Source organism: Apodemus sylvaticus, chromosome 1 (genome assembly GCF_947179515.1).
Source record: "Apodemus sylvaticus chromosome 1, mApoSyl1.1, whole genome shotgun sequence".
In the NCBI taxonomy this organism is placed as follows: domain Eukaryota; kingdom Metazoa; phylum Chordata; class Mammalia; order Rodentia; family Muridae; genus Apodemus; species Apodemus sylvaticus.
Window position 1 is genome coordinate 132,982,694 of NC_067472.1, and position 21,472 is coordinate 133,004,165.

The 21,472-nt window shown below is 40.6% G+C and overlaps 1 protein-coding gene across 7 annotated transcripts in view; it reads right to left on the reverse strand.

Annotated features, from left to right (window-relative positions):
• Akap13 (A-kinase anchoring protein 13) overlaps nucleotides 1-19,213 on the reverse strand; it is a 283,839-nt gene extending 264,626 nt beyond the window's left edge. For all 7 annotated transcript variants that reach the window (XM_052160563.1, XM_052160546.1, XM_052160555.1 and 4 more), the window contains exon 1: nucleotides 19,023-19,213. The gene's annotated coding sequence lies outside the window, so the exon portion shown is untranslated. The remainder of the gene's footprint in view (nucleotides 1-19,022) is intronic.
• Between the last annotated feature and the right edge of the window lie 2,259 nt (nucleotides 19,214-21,472).

Here is a 21,472-nt window from a genome sequence, read left to right on the forward strand (position 1 = left end):
CCAGAATGGTCCTCTCTTCTTCTCTCCAAACCCTCAAAGAAGTTACAGCTGCTGTCCTACATTCACATGTCACTATTCAAGTCTTCCCAGTGACATTTACAACACAAAGTAGATTTAATTCTAAATTTGTTTGATCTATAAAGTTCCAGAAAATAATTTCCCCTGCTGAACTACAGGCTTGTGAGTTCATTAGATCTGTCGTAAATCTCCTGTCCAAAAAAGCTAATGAACAACATAGTCACAGGAGAAAAGACCATTTCTCTCTATAATTCCTCAGACTAAAGAGAAAAAAAAAATCATTTCTAGAATTAGTCTACTAGCCCAAATCTGAGTTCAATTTTTAAAAAAAAAATCATTTTAACTCTTGAAAATACCCAAACTAGCTCACAAAACAAGTGCAGCTCTGGGGTACACTGAAGTCTTCCTCCCACATTATAATGCATCAAACTGTGGTAAGAAACCCATGGTGGTGTGTCTATTGCCAGCAGTAATGAAGACACAGAGGAAGAAGGATAATGAGTTCAAGACCAGGGCTGGGTAACTAAGCTTGGCTAGCATGTACAAGACCTGGGTTCAATTCCAAATACCTAAGACCAACCACATAAACCAGGTGCAAAGGAGCAGGACTTTAGCACTCAGGAGGTAGAGATTGGAGGATCAAAAGTTCGAGGGTGAATTGATAGCCAGTGTGGGATACTAAAGATCCTACTTTAATCAAAAGGAGGGTACAGTAGGGGTTCAGTGGTAGAGGTGCATGCCTAAGTGCTTTGGGGCTCTAACACCATCACCCCATCCCGCCAGCCCTCTCCCCACTCTCCATAAAAGGCCCATAATCAACTTTTGAAGACAGAAAGCCAATTGTCCTCCAGTAGACCATTTCAGTCACATATAGTGGCAAGGCTAAGCGAACAAAAACGCCTTGGGCATATGCCATAAGTTTTTTCTTCAGACTTAGGGAATCATCTGAACATTTGTTCAAAGAGACTTTGTAAAAGCAAAGAACAAATTAAATATTCATCTTAGACATGTATTCACATCAAGACAATTTCTACATAACAGTTAATAAAATATGCAGTCTGCCAACTCCCTAACTCTAGGTTATATAAAAAGAAGGAAGGGAAGGGGAGGGGGAAAGGGAAGGGGAGGGGGAAAGGGAAGGGGAGGGGGAAAGGAAGGAGGAAGGAAGGAAGGACGGAAGGAGAGACGGACCAGTACTGTCCATTTATAGTAACAGGATTTTCTCCACTGTCATTTAATACATCATCATCTCCACTTACTAAATTCATTTCTATGTGCACAGAGACAATTCTGAAGGCACTGCTGTTAAGAAAAAGCTATTGCAAGCTTTACAGAAGAAAAAGTAAAACATAGCAATCATATTCCTTTCAATAACTTTACTACTCCTAAGCACTCCCATTTTTGTCCCCAATTTAAAAAAAAACACCTTCACCTAATTAGTAATTCAATTCTACCACAAAATACAGTTGTAGGAATGAATAGGCAATGTTTACAACAGTTTAAATTTGCTCCAGTCAAAGCTTATTTACATAATACAATGGCAAGTACCAATTACGCATCGCATTGGCCACAGCAGCTCTGACTGTGGCTTCAGGTCACAGTGTGAATTATAGAAAAAAAAATATCTAGGAACAAAGGTTGAATTAAGCCAGACTAAAAGAATAATAATAAAGTTTAAAAAAGAAAATTTATCTACTCTCCTCCTTTCAAAGGCCAAGATAGCTACTCTTCCATTTCTACTGTCTAGCATACATGAGACCTGGAAATTAATCTCTAATCCCACCAAAAACGAAGTAAAAAATCAGAAAAAGTGCCTGGGAAAGTATATGCCAAATAACTACCTTCTGAATAACAACTGTCTATCAGTTTGCCTTTCAAGTCAAAATGGAATTCCATTAAAGAGTAGGTAACAGAAAAGAGGATCGTCCAGACAGAAAATCATACAATAGCTTTTCCATAACACAACCAAAATATTTTCAGAGTCTTAAGCACAACTCCCTTTTGGTCACATTTCTAAAATATGTGCTTTAAAGCTGAGATTTAACAAATTAATCTCCACTCTTTTACCACGGATGTTAGTGGGGCTAAAGAGATAGCTCAGCTGTTATACGGACAAACTGTTTTTATTGAAGTTCTCAGCATCCACACATCCAGTCCCTCAAAACTGCCCATAAATAATTTCAGGCCCACAGGATCTAATGCCCTCTTCTGAATGCCACAGGTACCCATACTCATACATGCACACAGACACACACAGACACATGTAATTTAAAATGAACATTTTCTAAAGAGGCACTAGTGTTATCTAGCATTATCCCCACCCCGCCCCCCAGTACATAACTGTAATGAACCCCATGACAAGGGAAGTATTGTAAGCATATTCACCAAAGAGTTGAAAGCAGAGGCTTAAAGAGATTGTGCTCACCCATGCTCATACTGCTTACTTACAGTGGCCAATGGGTAGAAGCGACCCTAGTGTATATATACAATGCACATAGAATGCCTTAGAAAAGCAGTGAATTCTGACATATGCAAACAACATAAATGAATCTTAAAGACATCACACAAGGGAATTTAGCCAGTTACAAGAAGACAAATTCTACAAGCTAGAGTAGCAAAATTCATAGAGACAGAAAAAAAGGACCGCTATTTGCCAGTGGCTGGGGGATAATAACAGACATTTACAGTTTAAAAGGTAGTTTTGGGTCTACAGGATGAAAACTTATAGTCAGTAGTTACCATTATACAACAACATAAAAATAACTAATGTTACTAAACTCCACACTTAAAAATGGTAAAGATGGGGGCTGGAGAGATGGTACTTACTTGCTGTTAAGGAGTACTTGGTACTCCTTGGTACCAAAGGTCAGTCCCCAGCACCCACGTCAGGCAAGCTCAGTCACCTTAACTCTGACTCCAGCGGCACTCAGGTCCTTTTCTAGCCTCCACAGATACCTACCCATCACTTACACACACAGACACACACATAAATAACTTTAGAGGTCTTTTTTAAAAAAGGAAAAAATAGTTTAAATAGTAGGTTTTGTACTGTATGCGTTTTGCCACAACTAAATTTCTTCCAACTTAGCTGTATTTTTGTAAAATCCCAGCCAGTATACTCCAGTTCGCCAGAAACTGATGTTAGAAGCTCCCAGTCACTGTGGACAACAATGCTATTTCACATCTCCTCACCAGGTTTCCTCGCTTCACTCTAAATGCCCCGGGGTGGGGTGGGGGGTGGGGGGTGGGGGTGTTGATTCTCTTTCACCAAGTCCCTGCATTCTGGCAGTCCTAATCCCTGTCCTAAACTAATACAATGGGATCTAAATGTCCCTCAGAGGCAAGTGCTTCATTTTCTACAGCTGTCACTACCCACAATCTTCCCCAAGAGAGCTGCCTTCTCTTTTGTTCAGAAGGACAGACTAAAGTCTCTAACACAATATCTAAGATGCTTACACTCACTCCACTTGACTTGTTGGCCTAATTCTGTGTCCTAATCAAACTAAATAACACAAGTACACCTCACTGCTCGCTTGGAACACACCAAGTTTTCTGATGTTTGCTCTTTGTTCACACTGCACAGCTTCATGAACTTTCTTTCTCTTGCCAACTCATGCCTAACAAAATTCTAGTCATGCTGCCACTCCAGCACAATCCCTCATCCATTACCAGTGTGCCTCAGAATTCAGACCCACAAAGTCAGGCCCAGATCACCGTCAAACCACAACTTCCTATCACTATTGGTATACCCAAAACATTTCTAGTGTCCTGGCACATACTCATTCTGTTCAGACATGTTCTACAATATGGTTACCTAACTTGCATTTAAATTTACATAAAACTTAATTAGCTTCATTCTAGCCTATTTTTCCTACAAAACATCTATCTGCTTACAGAAAATAATATGCAGTTTAATGACATTTACAAAATTAAGAAGCAAAGTTGGAAACAAGTTATTAGATATTTCCTATCTACCAAAATAAAAATACAGATGTGGGTACTGAACTTGTTTAATAGAAATGGGAACTGCAGTGGTCTGCACTTGCCACACAGTGCCATCTTTCATACCTTCCAACCCACTACACCATTATCTACACTAAATCTTCCCCAAAGCTGCAGATGAAATGCTTACTAGGCACATACTCTGTGCCCAGCAACCAGTACTGTGTATAGAGTGGGTGTCGCTTTTCCCACTTTACACCAAGGAAGCTGGAGCTCAAAAACAAGGATCCAGCCCAAGGCCACGGAGGAGGTGCAAAACAACAAGACATACAATCATAAAAGTACATGATGCCACAGTGATTTCAGTCATGGTCCCTACACTTCCGGAGGCAAAGGAAGCCAGGCACAGTGGCACGCAACTTTAATCCCAGTATTCTGGCAGAGGCAGGCAGAATGCCCTCACAAACACATTCAAGATGAATAAAAAATGCCATTTTAAAAAGTTGAACATTTGTGAATATGAATGTTTTGCCTGGACAACTGTGTGCATACCATATGCATGCCTAGTACCTGTGGAGGCCACTGATTTCCTAGAACTGGAGTTAAAGATGGTTGTAAGCCATCATATGAGGGCTGAGGAACCAAAACCAGGTCCTCTGCAAGTCATAAACACATATAGTCCCAGGACCTTCCCAGCCCCATTCTTGGGCTTCATATATTTTACATGTTTTTCATTTCCAATTTTAGAAATACATGTAGAATAGATAAAATCTAAAAATCATAGAGGAACTAAATGTGAAATTTTAAAAAGACAAAAATATAAGATCTAATAATATGGCAATTCTATGACATTTAAAACATTAACATTTTTCTATTTAGAGATGGGCATGGTGGCACACACTTGTAAACCTAGCACTGGGGAGTCTAAGGCCATTCAGTTTAAGATCAGCCTAAGATAAACAGCAAGACTCTGAAAGCAAAAAGTAAAAATGCAAACTCGCTTTCTAGAAGTTATGAAAATATGGGAAATAGGTATTCATGACTACCAGTAAATGTGGTGTAGGGATTAAAGCTGTGTGCTGCTTTCTACAGACAACTTGGCACTATCAGCACTGACAGCTGCTGACATGGGAACCTCTTTGTCCTAGCAATTCTGTTTCTGTGAGAAGACCTAAACAAGAATGAGCAGATGTCTGTAAGGCTTCACCACAGCAGTGTCTCTAAGTAGCAGAAAGGAAGGACAGAGAGATACAGTATTAACATTCAAATAACATAATTAGTGACTTAAGGAAAAAATCTAAGTTCACATAATGAAATATCATGTAGCCAATAAGTTAGTTATGTCACATAATTAATAGTATATAAACCCACGCTCCCAAAATGTTTTATAATCTGTTGGTTCCAAGTACATTATGTCACATATAGCTTGCATACAGGTATGTAGGTATACATATGCAAGCACCCTCTACCAATGTTCAAGTTTGGAAACAGAAACAATAAATGACACTAAATAATGTCATTTATAGATAATGTCATTTATTTCTAAGTGTTACTTTCTGTATTATATCCAAATCTTGAATTTCTAGATGGACTATACATTCCTGGAGTGATAGAAGAAAGCTAGCATCTTTCATGAGGCCCTATCTTAAGAAACTATAACATAGAAAAATACCTATAAAAGTCTACTGGCAAAATCAGTGTTACATAAGGCTCTGCCAAAACCATAGCCTTTTCACATAACTATTTCAATTCCTCTTAGACTATAGCATATACAAGAGTTTGGGCTCTAGAGTCCAGTCAGATCCTCAGTATTTTACACCCCAATGCTGAGCAAGCTATCTAGCCTCTCTGAGCCTCAGACTTCTTATCCATAAAATATGATAAGCAGAGACTGCCTACCACAGACTGCCTCTTACAGTGCAGAGTACGTGCATTAAGCTTAGGACATCACTATGTTAATTGTCTACATAGCAATGAAGAATCAAAAGCATGCAGCTGCTACTTTAGTGAACTTGCCCCTGGCCATTTCAACAGGCATCAAGCTGAGAGAAGAATATACCATTTTTCTTCCAGTTCTGAGACATCTCACAGAAGAGTGATTACTTTTATTTGGATTCATGAAGGAAATGTCTCCATTTAAGAGTATGTGTCCTAGGGAGTTAACAGGTGAAGTGTTAAACTTTACACTGCCTCAGCAGTTTGGGCAAAGCCACGAAATCATACTTTATCATGGTCAGGGCAGGGAACCACGGTATTTCACAGAATTCACAGGGGAGGATGCTATGCATACAACAGAGGTCATGAATTAGCAGTTGTTTTGGGGGCTTTAGGTAAAAGCTCTTAAGACGATGATGTGAATTTAAAAGCATGAAAAAAAAATCAACATTTTTACACTCATGAATTATGAGCAACAAACTTAAAGTATTTGTTTACCTTAAAAAAAAACGAATAAAATAAAGATATCTTCCTCACAAAAATCAAAGTGGGAATGCATTGCATGAAGAAAAATAATTCCCCAAAAGAAAAAAGATAACTAAATCTTATGTGGAGAGGTAACTAAAAACAAAAAAAGGCTGACATAAAACAGAAAATAATTTTATATAAATCAAACATTCTTGTGCTAGTATTTAAGAGAAACAGCCAACTGAGGGAGAAAAAAGTCTGACATAAGGGAGAACCTAAAAACTTCTCAGATCAGTAAGGTGTACAGCTTAAGTTTTTCACATCTGACTTGATAGACACCTCTGATTTCATACCAGGGTGCTCATAAGGCTCATGGTCTGTCACTGTTCAGTTGAAGGGAAAACAGGCTACTGGCTCTCATCTGCTTTACAAAGTAGCTGTCTGATTAGTGTCCCAGAAACAGATCATGTCATGTTTTTAAAGATATTTCAGGGTGTACAGTATTACGTATTGATATGAGATACCATTTAACATTCACTATTAAAAATTGCTGGGTAGTAGTGGCCCATGCCTTTAATCTCAGCAATGAGTAGGCAGAGGCAGGTGGATCTCTTTAAGTGGGAAGCCAGTCTGGTCTATATAGTGAGTTCCAGGCCAGGAAGGGCTATTTAGTAAGGCCCTGTCTCAAAATAAATTAGCAAATAAGTAAATTTTAAAAACTGCCAAGTATAGGAGTGCATGCTTTAATCACAGCACCTAGGAGACAGGGGCACTCAAATCTCTTGGCTGTAGCCAACATGGGCTACACAGTCAGTTCCAGGTCAGTTAAGACTATTCTGTGAATCACTGACTCATAACAGAGGACCAAACAAGCCTAGTTACAAAGCTCCACTTTGTTATTTTGGGGGTGGAGAGATTGGCTCAAGGGTAAAGAGTACTCACTGCTCTTGCAGAGGCCCAGGGTTCAGTCCCCTGCACCTATATGGTAGCTCATAATCATCTGTAACTTCAGATCCAGTGAATCTGATGCTTTCTTCTGAGTGGCCACTAGGCATTTATACATACACGGAGTGCATATATGCATGCAGGCAAAACACTCATGCACACAAAATAAAATCTTCTAAAATGTTCAAATAAAATTAAAAAATAATACAATTTGGGCTTGCAAGGAGGTTCAGCAGGTAAAAGTGATTGCCACCAAATCTGACAACCTGAGTTTTGTACAGTATACCTAGGAAAGAAAACTGAATCTCTCAAGTTGTCTTGACCTTGTTAGATAACAGACTTGGTAGATAGACAGACAGACAGAAGATTAAATAAAAAATAAAAATAATTATTAAGAATTAAGGTTAGCCATGTCATTCAGCATGTTGGGGTATTTACCATAAAACCTTAATCCCTGGGGCCCATATGGTAGAGAAAACAAGACTCCAACAATTTATCCTCTGACACACACACACTCTGTGGCACACATATACGCATGAGTGCTCACATATTACACAAAGAAAATAGAACATAAACTTAAAAAGTAGTAACTGACAGAAAACTTGTTTGAGGTGAGGTCTCAAACTGTACCTACCACCTATCCTGATCAGCTGGCACATAGGTGGTGGGGAGGAGGCTCTCCCATCTGCCTGTAGAGTAAATCACTAAGATTACAGGTACCTAGAGCTATATACTGAGCTATAAAATATGTTCCAGGAATCTGGCCTCAAAAGAAATCTGCACAACATGCACTTTTACCAGCTGAGGTATCTTCTTGGCCCTGGGGCCACCCTTATCTAGTACCATGAAGACCAGATCCATAGTCATGATAAAATTTAATTAAATATACATGCCAAGCTCTCAGAATTTTTCTTCTTTCTGCAGTCAGGTACTAAAGTTTCCCTGCCAAGATTATCTATACAAATATTCAGGTTCCTATGAAAGCTGAGGCTATAAACAATGATGAACAGGATGTTCTGCCTTAGAAAATTCGATACAGTATTTATGCACTATATGAGAAAAAGAAAATGTCTTAAAGTATAATAATAACAGTTAAAGTTATCTATTCCAAACAAGGTAGGAAGTCACCAAAACTTAAACTAATCCTCAACAGTATAAATTATTCTTTGTACATTTCTTCTCCAAGAACCTATGTTCTATATTTTCCTCTGGCCACCTCTTTAGGACTAAAACAAAAAGTAAGTCACAAAAGTAGGATGGTGCACTTGCAAAAGAGAATCATGTGCCTAGAAGTAAATTTCAGAGGCAATTTCTCTTTGAAACGTTTTTTTTTTTTTTCCTATTACAAGATAAAATCCTGATACACCATGGCAGCTGCAGTAGTAAAATAGATGGACAGAACTATCCTTTTGTATTTATTTCTAACCAAAATAAAGCTTTACCTTGTGTTTGTCCTAAGTCTACCGTATTTGTCTATCCAGTTGATCATGACTACAAAGCAGAGCCCTGGCATCTAACAGTACTCCATATGAACACACATCAAGCCCTCCACAGAACCTCTTAGCCATGAGCAAACATACAGTCAAGTGCTACAAATAAAATTAGAAGAAAACAAGTGAACACCTTGAACAAGAACAAACTACACTTTACTACAGAACTTAGCAAAACGTTCTTTACTCCTAAGCATACCTTAGTATCCTCATGAACACAGAACTTCTAAGAAGCTGAGTCCTTCAAAAGACAGGTGAATGACATAGATTCTCCAGAGAATCACAGGGAAGTGTTATTCTGTGTCTCACTTGCCAACTAAGGAAATACAATCTGATATAGTCAGTCTTACACAGGAAAACAATAAGGTTTTTTCACTATTAAAACCTGAGTCATTGACAAATACAATTTCACAACTGGGTGTGGTGACTTACACCTAAAAAACAATTCCAATTCAGTACTCTTAAAGCTGAAGAGGACTACATGGAGTTCCAGGGCAGATTTATATAAATGAGATCCAGGCAAGCTACAAAGTGAAAGCTTGTCTCAAAATCATTAAACTAAATCAAATAAGTAATGTCACTGAACAAAGTTACAGAACAGTAACAAAGAGCAGAAACTTTTGCTCTGGCCAGGCCAAGTCACACAGCTAATGTGAAAGAAACACAGCATAATTGAGACCAGTGTCTCCTTCCACTGGACAACCTGGCTCAATACTGGGGTGGGAGAAGAAAATCAAAAGCACAGTGAGGAAACTGGCAAAGATGATCCCTCCACAAATTAGCATGTATTAGCATGTATTCTAATTTTCCAGAGTCTCCTCCAGTCAAAACCTATTCTTCAGAATGCTCATAGAAATGAATTAGGACAATCCTCACATATAGGCCCACATAAAGGAAAAGTTGAGTTGAAAGTGAATTATCCATGTCTCTCCCCAAACATTCTACCCAATGTTCTTTTCCCCAGTCCACTCTTGCATTAACCCAAAGTTATACAACCCTCAAAGTCATGTTGAGCCAAAGGCTAGGGTATCAAGGGAAGCTTGTCCACCTGTATTTTTCTCCTTTGCACCCCAACACTTCTAAAATGAACCTTAAAAACTTCTAAAACTTTTAAGGTTCACTGCTAAAATGAACCTTAAAAACTGGTTTTCCAACTTCTAGTACATAAGTTAAGCATGAACTAATTAAATGTTTGTAAAACACTTTGAAGATGTGAACAAGCGTGTGAACGTTAATTATTGGCTCCCATCCACAACGGTCACTGCATATGAGAAAAAAACTACTGGCAAGTTCTTGCTACTTTCCAGGCACAAACATGAAAGCCTAGCATGTTTTTTAAGAATTCCAGGAAAACTTTTAAGAGCAGACCACAAAGATTTCTTATAACGAGAACAAGTTGGAATTTTAAGCTGACTACTTTGGATATAATTATATCAGGGTAAGAAAGGAAAAAAACACGGCTTATAACATATACAATAAAACTAGAATATATCAAAAACCCTAGATAAAAGGCATAGTTTATTTACTCAGGAGAAGAAAACCAAATCTTTGAAAGGGGGGTGGATATCTACCTTATATAGTATAATCAAGAGGATTGCAAATTAAGTAAATGAACACATAAAGAGACATACAACTTCTTCCCTTTACTGACCTATTTAAAAAACACTGGGAAATGTCCTCAAAAGATCACTCCAGATTGACCTATGCTCTAAGTATGCATATATGCAGAGCCATTTTGGAAGGAAGGCCTGGACAAGTTTTGGCCATTCCTATCCACTGACCTATGCATTCCTTTAATCTTCAAAAAGAGAAAGTACCTTTGCCAGGTCCAAAGCTTCATGTGATCAAATAAATATTTACACTCATGTGACCAAATAAACGTTTACACTATTTCTCAACTCTTGTGGCTACAGTGTTTTCCTAAGTCCCTCAAAGAGGGGAGTTTCTCTGTATTCAGAGTCTAGATGTTCTGTTGAGGGACGTTAAGGAGAATTTTTAAAATCTTCTTCAGTTTGTCAGAAGTAACAAATCACTTCCATGGAAGCTTTGCATAACAACAATCCACTTCAGAAAACCACCTACTTTAAACAAGATTGAATGGCTAGGCCAAGGAGATGTGCATATACACATAACGTCCAAGTCATTCTGAGCTTTTCTAAGTGATCCATAGGTAACAGAAAATGTCAGATTTACAAAAGTCTCTCAAATGTCCACCACCTTTTGCATGGCCATCAGCTAGAACAAAAATCGATACTTCTAAAAACCAAAGTTAAGATTGATATATTTTGGATTCTAAAACAATCCAATAGCTCATCTCAAGTTTCCATTAATTTTACAATATAAAACAGTTAAGTACCTAAGTTCCACAGTCTTCTTACAATTCAAAATTCTCTCAACTGTGGACTCCTGTAAAGTAAAAACTAAGTTAAATACTTTCTTGCTCCAAGATGGAAGAACCAGGACACATTTCTCATGCTTAACAACACCAAATTCCAACAGTGTAACTAGCTCAGTGTCTAACGCCCAGGACCCTGATCTGGGCTCCAGTGGCTCAGGCAGCTCTACTACTTCTTGGGTTCTGCCATCGGAAACACATTTTGTCTCAGAAGCTCAGACCAGCTCCACTCTATGTCTGTCACTGTCTTTGGGGGTCTTCACTCTAGCTAAGACTGCGTCTTCACCAACAACCTCTCCAGGCCTCTTCCTCAACTCTGATCTGCTCCATGGTACATGGCCTTCTAAATACTGCAGCTTCCATGCTGCTAAAACCAGTCCTACTTGGGAAACTCTTACATATTACCAAGCTTGAGAGAAAGCTTGGCCACTCTGGACCACAGCCTCCTAATACTTCAGAGATGATTTCACCTCTTCTAGTTTGTATCAAACTGACAAACTAAAAACAAAACAAAACAAAGACAAACAAACAAACAAAAAAAACCAACTAAACAGCACACATTTTTTTCTCCCTCTCAAAATGTCTTACTGTAATACTCATCTTGCTTACTGAGATGAGCAACTGTAATCATGGATCCTGAAACCACATATATGGAAACCATTTGCTGTATAAATAAAGCTTACAAAACGCACAGGATTTGAATGCTGAAAAGTACACCACCAATAATAAACCAAAGACCTAGATAAGCAGATGTGTCATGTTTGAGGCTCAATATTACAAAGATTGCTGTTACCTCCTAAGTACTTACAGACTCAATCCAATGTCAACCCAGAAAATGTATAATAGCTGCTGAGTAGAGCTATATAGATAGCTCCAGGCAGAACCCTTGTCTACCATGCAAAAGGCCCTGGGGTGGATCCCATTGCTTCAAAAAACAAAACTGCAGATCCTGAAGCACATAGCTCAATGGTAGGTAGAGTGCTTCCCTAAGTGTTCTGGTCTGAGGTTTGGTCTTTCATTTAAAAAATGTAAAGTAATATAGCTCAGGTGGTAGAATACAGGACAGCTCCGGTTCAATCTTCAGCATCACATAAAGCCAATGAAGTGACACAGAGCTATATTCTCAGCACTCAGGAGGTAGAGGCAGGAAGAACAGAAGCTCAAAGCTATCCTCAGCTACAGAGTTCTAGGCCAAACTACTACATACAAAAAAACTCAATTTTTAGAATGGGCAGATTCTAAACAGATATATCACTGAAGAATGGAGAAAAATCACTTGAAAAGACAGCATTATTAAGCATACAAAAAGGTTACATTCTATATAACTCCACTTTTATGACAGCCCCCAACACACACACACACACACACACACACACACACCCCACACCGTGGCTTGAGGCAGTTCTCATATAGTCCAGGCTGGCCTTGAACTCCCTATGTAGAAAGAGATGACCTCAAATTTGTGATCTTCTTGCCTCCACCCGCATCCCACTCCAAGTACAGGGATTATAGGCATTCACCACCATATTCCAAGTTATTTGTTACTAGGGATCAAACCTAGGTTTTTGTACATCCTAGACACACAACAATTGACCTATCTTCCTAGTCCTAAACGATCTTTAAAGGGATCATCAACCACAAAACAAACAAGCAAACAAAACTCATGAAGACAGAAAACAGATTAATGGATTCTGAAAATTAAGGAGTGAAAACCAAATTACCTACAAAAGGATTTGAGAATCTGGGAGGACGAAAGTACTATTCTAATTCAAGCAGTGGTTAGATGAAAATACACATTTGTCAAAATTTAGAAGGCATTATACACTAAAGTCAGTGAATTTGAATAAATGTATGAATGAAACCTAAGGGAGACTAAAGGCATAGTAACAATGTATGGAGTGAAGCTTGCTTTTCCCTAGCTTGAATCTGTGAATGGTGTGCACATCTATACACAGACCCTCATGCTGGCACAAGTACATATGGAGGGCAGGTGGATGTGCACAGTCTTCCACCTATCACTCTTGGCCTTATTCTTGAGGTGGAGTCACTTGGTGAACCTGGAACTCAGACTGGCTAGACTAGCTGGCTAGGGAGCCTTGGGGATCCTCCACCTCCCAGCCTTCGGATTACAGACACATAATGTCACACCTGGTACTCAAGCTTACCACATTAAGCACTTTACCAAGGTGCCATTACCCAGCTCTCAATAATTTTTTTCAAATGAATGCTAGTTGAAATAAAATATATGTTGAAAGATATAGTATTGTTTAAATTAGATGTGAATAACTGGATGTTAGGTAGTATCAAGGCCACCTGTGTGGAAGTCTCTGCGTTAACCACTCTAAGCTGCAACCAGAGCTCCAAAGCAGCCAGAGACAAGATGAGTGTGGTTGCACCTCATGAAAACCTTATTTACAAAAACAGGCAGCAGGCTAGCTAAGAAGACACTATAGTGCCAAAAACATAGAACCCTAGGGGTTGCCTATGGTAAAGGGGACAGGAGATGAGCACTGAAGAGTCTGGCCAAAAAGGTGGCAGACATATCTACCCTGAAAATGGTAGTACAATGTTCTGTTTTGACTGTGCTGAGTTGTAGGCAAGGATACTTTGTCATAAACTCACTAAACCCAGTCCTTAAAATGGTGTGCTTTATTGCATTCTATAATAACCTGGACAAACTTGATTTGTTTTTAAATGGACTTCAAGTTTCATATGACAATATCAATGATATCGAAAAGTCTGACTTCTGTGCCATAGTAATCAATAATCATAGTAACTGATCAATAATAACAGCATAAAGTCCTACTGGCTAGCTACATGGTCACTGTCAAGTAACTTTAGAAACCTTTTCTTATCCTAAGAATGGGTTAATAATTTCATTCTCAAGATTTCTTGTTTGCGTGTTTTCCCTGAGGGGGCTGTTGAGAAATGTAATGAATGAATGGAAAATAAAGTGCATGTAGAACAGAAAACTAAGTAAACAAATATTAAATTTTAAGTATGAAAATGATGGTAAACAACAGCAGCTACACTGACCTTCTTTGTGATCTGATTCCTACATTCTGACAGTCTTGGTTCACTGTGGTCTCACCTGACATCAAACCCTGGAGGCCCAGGTCAGTTGCTGAGTAGACAGTAACTTGCATCTAACAACAAGCAGGCTGAACTAAAAGCTAATTTAACTAATATTTCCTCATAAATATTTGGTAAAAGAAAATGTGAGAAGAGCCAGATAGAAAATGAAAACAAGTCAGCTTTCCCAGTCAAGGAGGAGGGTAGACATCTTACAATATTTTAGCTGGCTTCCCTGGGGGAATAACAGAGAAGCTAGTAGCAGGTTTCCCCTTGGGGACTGGGATTTATATTTTATCCATACCAGGAGACAATCACTGAAAGTGTAGCACCACACAACATGGTGCTTTCTGGCCTGTGTTTCTCACAACAGTAGCATTTAGCTGACAGGATAATACTGGGGGGATGGGGCTGTAATAAGCAAGGATACTAAGTCTGAGAAAGATAAAATGGCTTGCTCAAGATCAGACTGCCGGTAAGTGGCAGTGTGTGGATGCTGCTGTCAACATACCATGTGCTTTTAGTAGAGATCAACATGAAAGAACCACCCTTGGGTTCTGCAAAACTAAATCTTTAACTCTACGGGTTTTTCCCTGCATTGGTATCTCAAGTTAAAAAGACCAAAAGCATACTACAAGTAATTAACCTTTCAAGAATAATTCATTATTTTGGGTGGTGGTGGCTAATTCTGTGATCAAGAGTAGGCTTCTGATGAGAAAATAAAAATTCTTACAAGAAGCCTACACCATGGCATAAAGAGCAAACACCTCACCCCTTCCCCCTTTCTTTCACTCACTCACTATCCACACCATGCAAACATACCAAGATACAGTTCTGAAAAGAAAGAAAAAAAAAGCACCTGGTTACTCTACACAGAATTCAGACAAGCACAGTATTTCAGTACCAGATCTGCAGGTCCAACTTCTCAGCAAGGATTGATGAAAATGGGTTTGATTTAGTTATGATGACCCTATCAATACAAAGATGGACTAGAACACTGTAAATTTGCAACATGTGCATGAAATAAACTTCTTCCTACAAACAGCTACCTTCTTTCTCTCTTCCCACAAACAGTAAGCTAGGCAGGCCACACAACACAAGGACAATCACTTCCATGTGGATATTCGTCCTTATTAGTATTAACTCAGGACTAACTTTAAGACAAGCAAGCATCATGCTTGGTCAGGGATGTTTATACCATCTCTAAGTTTGATCAGGTAAGCAGTTCTAAAACTTATCCACTCTGTCTGGCACTTTAAACATTCTGTACTAAGTTGGCACACTTGGTACTAAGTGACTTTGACCACTGCTTCCTTCTGTAAAAGTGGCACTTGAGAAAGCAAGTGAGTGGTGTCCTTAAGTCTCTAAACTATGTATTCTGCTAACATTCCATTCACTTCTATCTTGAGCAACCCTGAACAATGTCATAAAGCCACACATATTGTTTTCAGGACCGAAGTAAAACAAAGGAAAAGTTAAACTGACTATAACTTAGACATTATGGTGGTCTGAATGAGAGTGCCCCCATAGGTTCACAGAGTTGACCGCTTGCTCATCAGGCAATGGCACACTTTGAAAAGTTAGGAGGTGTGGCCTTATTAGCCAATGGGGCTATATGGATGGTCAGGGGGTGTGGCTTTGTTGTGGAAAGGTATGGTCTTATTGGTGGAATTATGTCAGGGGTAGGCTCTGAGGTTTCAGAAGCACAAGCGAGACCTAGAAGCTCTCTATGTCTCTGTCTCTATCTCTGTTGCCTGAGGATCCAGATGTAAAACTTTTCAGCCATCTCTCTAGCACCATTTCTGCCTACATGCTACCATGTTCCCTCCCACGATGACAATGGACTCAATCTCTGAAACTCTAAACAGCCCCAATTAAATGCTTTCCTTTACAAGGGCTATCATTTTCATAGTGTCTCAATCACTAAGTCAAACTCTTGCTAGTACTGAAAACAATTTCTCTTGTCATTTCTCACACTATACAGCTGTACAGATTTCATTCCTACCAAGGCATGGAATCCCGCTCAAAGGAAGGCTAACCAGTGAGGACATGGCATAGTTTCTCTCATCCTTGTGTTCAGATGACATCTTTTACATTTATTTGTGCCTTTAGGGTTGAAGTTAAGTGCCACAGTGTAAATGTGGAATGAGGACAACTTTCAGGAGCCGGTTCTCTCCCTCTACTACTTGGGGGTGTGGGACCCAAACTTGGGTCATCAGGCTTGGTGGCAAGTGCCTTTACCCACTTAACCATCTTCTGTCCAGAAATGTCGCTTTAAAAACACTTTTTAAAACCCATGTAAAACTGTATCAAAATTATCTGTTTGGCCACCAGGAAGCAGAATATAATATTGGACAGTGTACTAAGTATCTGAGACCACTTCATGCATTCCTAAGGACGTGGAATATCACTACCCCTTATGAGGAAAGAAACAAGCAGCAGAGCTAAGTGCAACGCATAAGGTCCAAAGAAAGGGGAGGACCTGAACTCAAATTCACATAACTCCAAACAGTGAATTTCTTCTCAACTATGCTCCCTCCCAATGTCACAGTGAAGGAATGAAAAGAGCCAGGAATGAATGAATCTCTTCAGCAGTTTAAGAGTCTCAGCAAGGGAGAGTATGAGGGATGGATTTCAAACCTGCAATCTTTTTTTTTTTTTTTTTGAAATCCACAGTGTACTCTTTAAAGCCCAGTTATTTTCTAGAACAAATCAGCAAATTAAAGCTGGGGAAAGTGATACATACATACATGTTATCTAGCCCTAAGGAAACCAAGGCAAGGAAGCCTTGAGCCAGCATACACTACAAGGCACCCACACACACACACATACACACACACAAGGGGAGTTGGGGGAGGGGGAGTGCTAGGCACTTAATTCCAGCATGCAGGCAGGTAGATCTCCGTAAGTTTAAGACCAGCCTGAGCTCTGTAGTGAGACCCTATTTCAAGAGAGAAGACTTAAAGTCTCCTAAACTAAATTTCACCACAGATGTGCAAACTAATTATCCATTTTGTACAAGGCCCCAGAACTAATGGGTCTCTCCTGTGTACACTTATCAGTAGCCAGTGAAAATCACTTCACCCAAATCAAACAAAAGCTAAACACCAACTGCGTGGACTTTTCTAGAAAAAAAACAGCATGGCAAAATACTGCCCATCACAGTCCTTTAGAAGTAAATGGACTAGAAAAGGCCATTTATACTACATATAGTTCCCATCTAGTGAAGCAAATACATTCTAAGGAACCCTAGAATAAAAGTATGTGTAACATGTTATCACAGTCCAGAGAAGGAAAGCAACTGGTGTCCTGGTCACCCGGTTCTGCAGGCAGTATTCGTTTACATTATGTAACTAGCCAACAACTTCCAACTTCTGTCCACCTCCTTTGCTCACCACACCCACCCCGGAAAGGAAAATTAAGCACCAAGATTCTGAGTACCAAATCCCCGTGCCTTCAAAATATTTTCCCTCTTTTTCATCAGGTAAACGAAGCTGGGTCTCATATAAAGAAAAGGCAAAAACAGAACAGAAAACCCAAACACCACTTCTCCATGTTATTCACATAGAAAACAAAGCAAAATGCCATTTGCGGTAGCCTTCAAAGAAAATTGTAAAGTTTAACAGATGTCAAAGAAATACAACTGAAATTAACACAAAGTGACGGGGGCCATTGTGTTTCAGGATGAATGATACTTAAGCACGTTCCTCTAGGGAACTAAAACTGAATTACCCTCATAGCGCAAGTCTAGTCAAGAGATGCAGTGGAATGATTCCACTGAAAAGTTGAGAGAGCAAGTGCTTAAAGCAGTTTTTAAGTCCCCAAGAGACGAAAGTGTACAAAAGTGACACTGGTTTATCTCAGAGACATCTCGACTATATGCCATTTCAAGAACTAGAGCGCTTCTCCTGACCCGGGCAATTCAAAGGTTTAAGGGGGGAAAATGAGTAAGTGACTTCTGGAAATCGTGAGGGTAGCAGCAAAACAAGCAGACAGACAAAAAGGCACACCACTTTGTAAATCTGCCCAAGGCAATGAACTCTCAAAATAACTTCATTATGAAGTGGAAAAGCAAAGACTGAAACACTCAAAGATTGCCCAATTTATTTTCATTGTGAACTCCTGAGTTCACAGTAGGATCTAGATACTTAAAGTGACCCAATATTTCAGCCGAAAGACACTTTCTTAGCGAGAAATAAACTGAGGGTGCGTCTCGCACCCCAGTTAAGTGTCAAGGAGCCTATTTAAGAAAAGCAGCGATTCGCTAGTTCTCAAAGTGCTGGCACTAGGGCTCGGTGGCAGAAGAGCCGAATGCGCCACCGTTCCAGGGGCGACGACCGCGCCCCCCCCCCTTCCCCAGGAGAAAGCGCGGAAAAGCCCCCAAAGGTGGCCGGGGCGCGCAGTGTTTACCCTGCTCGACTGCCCCGGGGAGCTGCTCGTTCCCGTGGCTGCACACTCAGTTGGAGCGGCGCGCCCCACCGAGCAGCCGTCCCTCAGAGGAGAGCCGCAGCAGGCGCTACAGAAGCAGGCAGCAGGGGAACCTGGGTCCGAAGAGGCCGGGATCGGCGGCCGCGCTATCCACCCAGGGCTGCGGAGACTAAGAAGGGTCCGCCACCCGCGTCGCGCCTGCGCGCCCCCGCGGCCCGCAGCTTGCGCGCGCGGCCGAGAGCAGCCGAGGGGGAGGGGCGGCTGCGCGCGCGCCCCCTCCTCAGACGCCCAAACTTCCCTCAAGTCCCTCAACTAAGTTGTGCTCTCACCGTGCGGCTCCCCGGGCTCCCCCGCGGGCCGAGCCGGAGCAGCTCCGCGCCTTGGCTGCGGAGAAGGACAATAGGCGGCCGCTCCCTCGGCGGCGGTGGTGACGGCTGGAGCAAGGAGCAAGCACCGCAGTCTCGACCGAGCCCAAGCGCTTAGCAGCAGCAGCTCCCGCTCCGCGACCGCCCTGCACACAGCCCTGCCCACCCGCGCATGCGCCGCCTGCAGGCCCGGGGGTAGGTGGGGCAACAAGACAAGCCTAAAAGTTTCTATTGGACAGTTAGACTGCCCATCACATTCTGTACAACCAATAGGAAGTGCGTCTCGGCAGTTGGCTCCGGTTGCTAAGGAACGATGAGGTTGACCACCACTGCTGCCAGGCGGCAAAGTGATCAAAGTCGGGTGGCTGGCAGCAGCTGCTGGGGAAATGCCCACCCACCTTCTCCTATCCGCCCCATCTCCGGAAGCCACCCTTCTTCTGTGCGCCTGGTGCTTACCTAAGTAGGAGCACTTAGCACACGTTGACTCTAATGGAGTCTTCCTAGAGTCCAGGTGGAGCGACACAATGTACTCAAAGTGTGTTGGATACCCATGGTGAATGGTACGCTGACGGATGCAGACTGTCGCAGAGTATCCTGTTTCTTTGAGCTATTTGATCACCACAAAATCATTGCCTTTGAATTGCCATGGACTTCAGAAATAATCTAGTGGCTTCGGAGAAACAAAGTATGGACATGTGCCAATGGTGACTGAGAGATAACATTAATTAATACAAGAAGAAACTTCTTTTTGATAGTTACATATTCTAATGTGTTATTAAGAGAAAATATGCCTATGATGCCAAACTATTTTGACATATTATTTCTTCAGTCAATAGAAAGTTGAAAAGAAACCAGGGATTATGACTATTAAGCAAGAAATGTGAGGTTTTCTGTGCAGCTCAGTATTTATAGTGGTTGAAGTAAGAAAGGTGATTTCCTAGGAGGAGAAGGATATTGACTGGGAAGGAACAGAATAGAATCCCAGCAGTACTGGCTTTGCAGTTTTATTTTGGTGATAAAAACCTATGAATATGAAAATATCATGTGGCTGAACCCCTAAGATAAATATCTCATTGGGGGTCAGGTCTTGTTTTCGAGACAGGGTTTCTCTGTGTAGTCCTGGTTGTCCTGGAACTCACTCTGTAGATCAGGCTGGCCTCCTTCTCAGAAATCCTCCTGCCTCTGCTTCCCAAGTGCTGGGATTAAAAGCGTGTGCCACCACTGTGGGGGAGCAGGTGGTGGTGGGGTCAGGTCTTAAAAGGAGCTATTGACAATTGATTGTCACTAGGAAAGGGAGAGTCAGTTTCTTTTAAGTATTGGCCCCATTCTGGTCAACCATGCTCCAGATTACACATGTATATATAGACAGTACAAGTTGAACACAATGGATAAGGGTTTTTTTGTTGTTGTTTTTTATAATATTTATTTATAATTAATTATTTATTATTTACACGAGTACACTATAGCTGTCTTCAGACACACACCAGAAGCGTACATCAGATCCCATTACAGAATGGTTGTGAGCCATCATGTGGTTGCTGGGAAGTCACTGTCATTTGGGAAGTTTTAATCCAGGCAAGGTCATTACCATCACCAGCATATCTAACAGAAAATATCACGAGTGCCTGATGATTGTACCAGGCATTTCTGTTGTTAAATGTCATTTTCCCTTTTTAAAATTACTTTAATTGAAAAGATGTTTCATATAACATGTTTTGTTCATGTGTTTTTCCACTCTCCAATTCCTCTCAAATCCTCCCCACCTCCCTTCTCATCCAACTTCATGGTTTTTCTCTTCTTCCTTCGTACACAAAAAAAAAAAAAAAAAAAAAAAAAAAAAATGGAAATCAAACAATCAAATCCAGAATCAAATCCAAAAAGAAAAAGAAAGCCAAAACCAAGCAAAATGAAACAAAAAGTTCACAAAGATGCCACTGAGTTCATTTCGTGTTGGCCAATAATTCCAGAGCGTGAGGCCTGTCCTGGAATGTGATTGATAAACCCAGTGAAAATGCATTGGAAAAAAACTGATTGTTTCTTTACCCAGGCATATTGATTGCATATATCTTCTTGCTTAGAGGCTCGGAGTCCATGACCACTCTCTGCCTCTGGATGCTGAGGCTCCTGGCTTGAACCTTTGCAAATCTTGTGTGCGCCACCACTGTCTGCATGAGTTTATATGCATATCAGTCTTATTATGTCTGGAAGTCACTGTTTGCCTGTAATCATCACCTGTCTCTTACAATCTGTCTGCCTCCTCTTCCTCATTCCTCCCTGAGTCTTGAAGGGAGAGGTTTGGTTAAAACATCCCATCTAAGACTAATGCTCCAATGTTTGTCATGCTCTATACATTGTGCACATGTTGGTCTCTGTGTTAATTCCCATCTACTACAAGAAACTTCTCTGATGTGGAT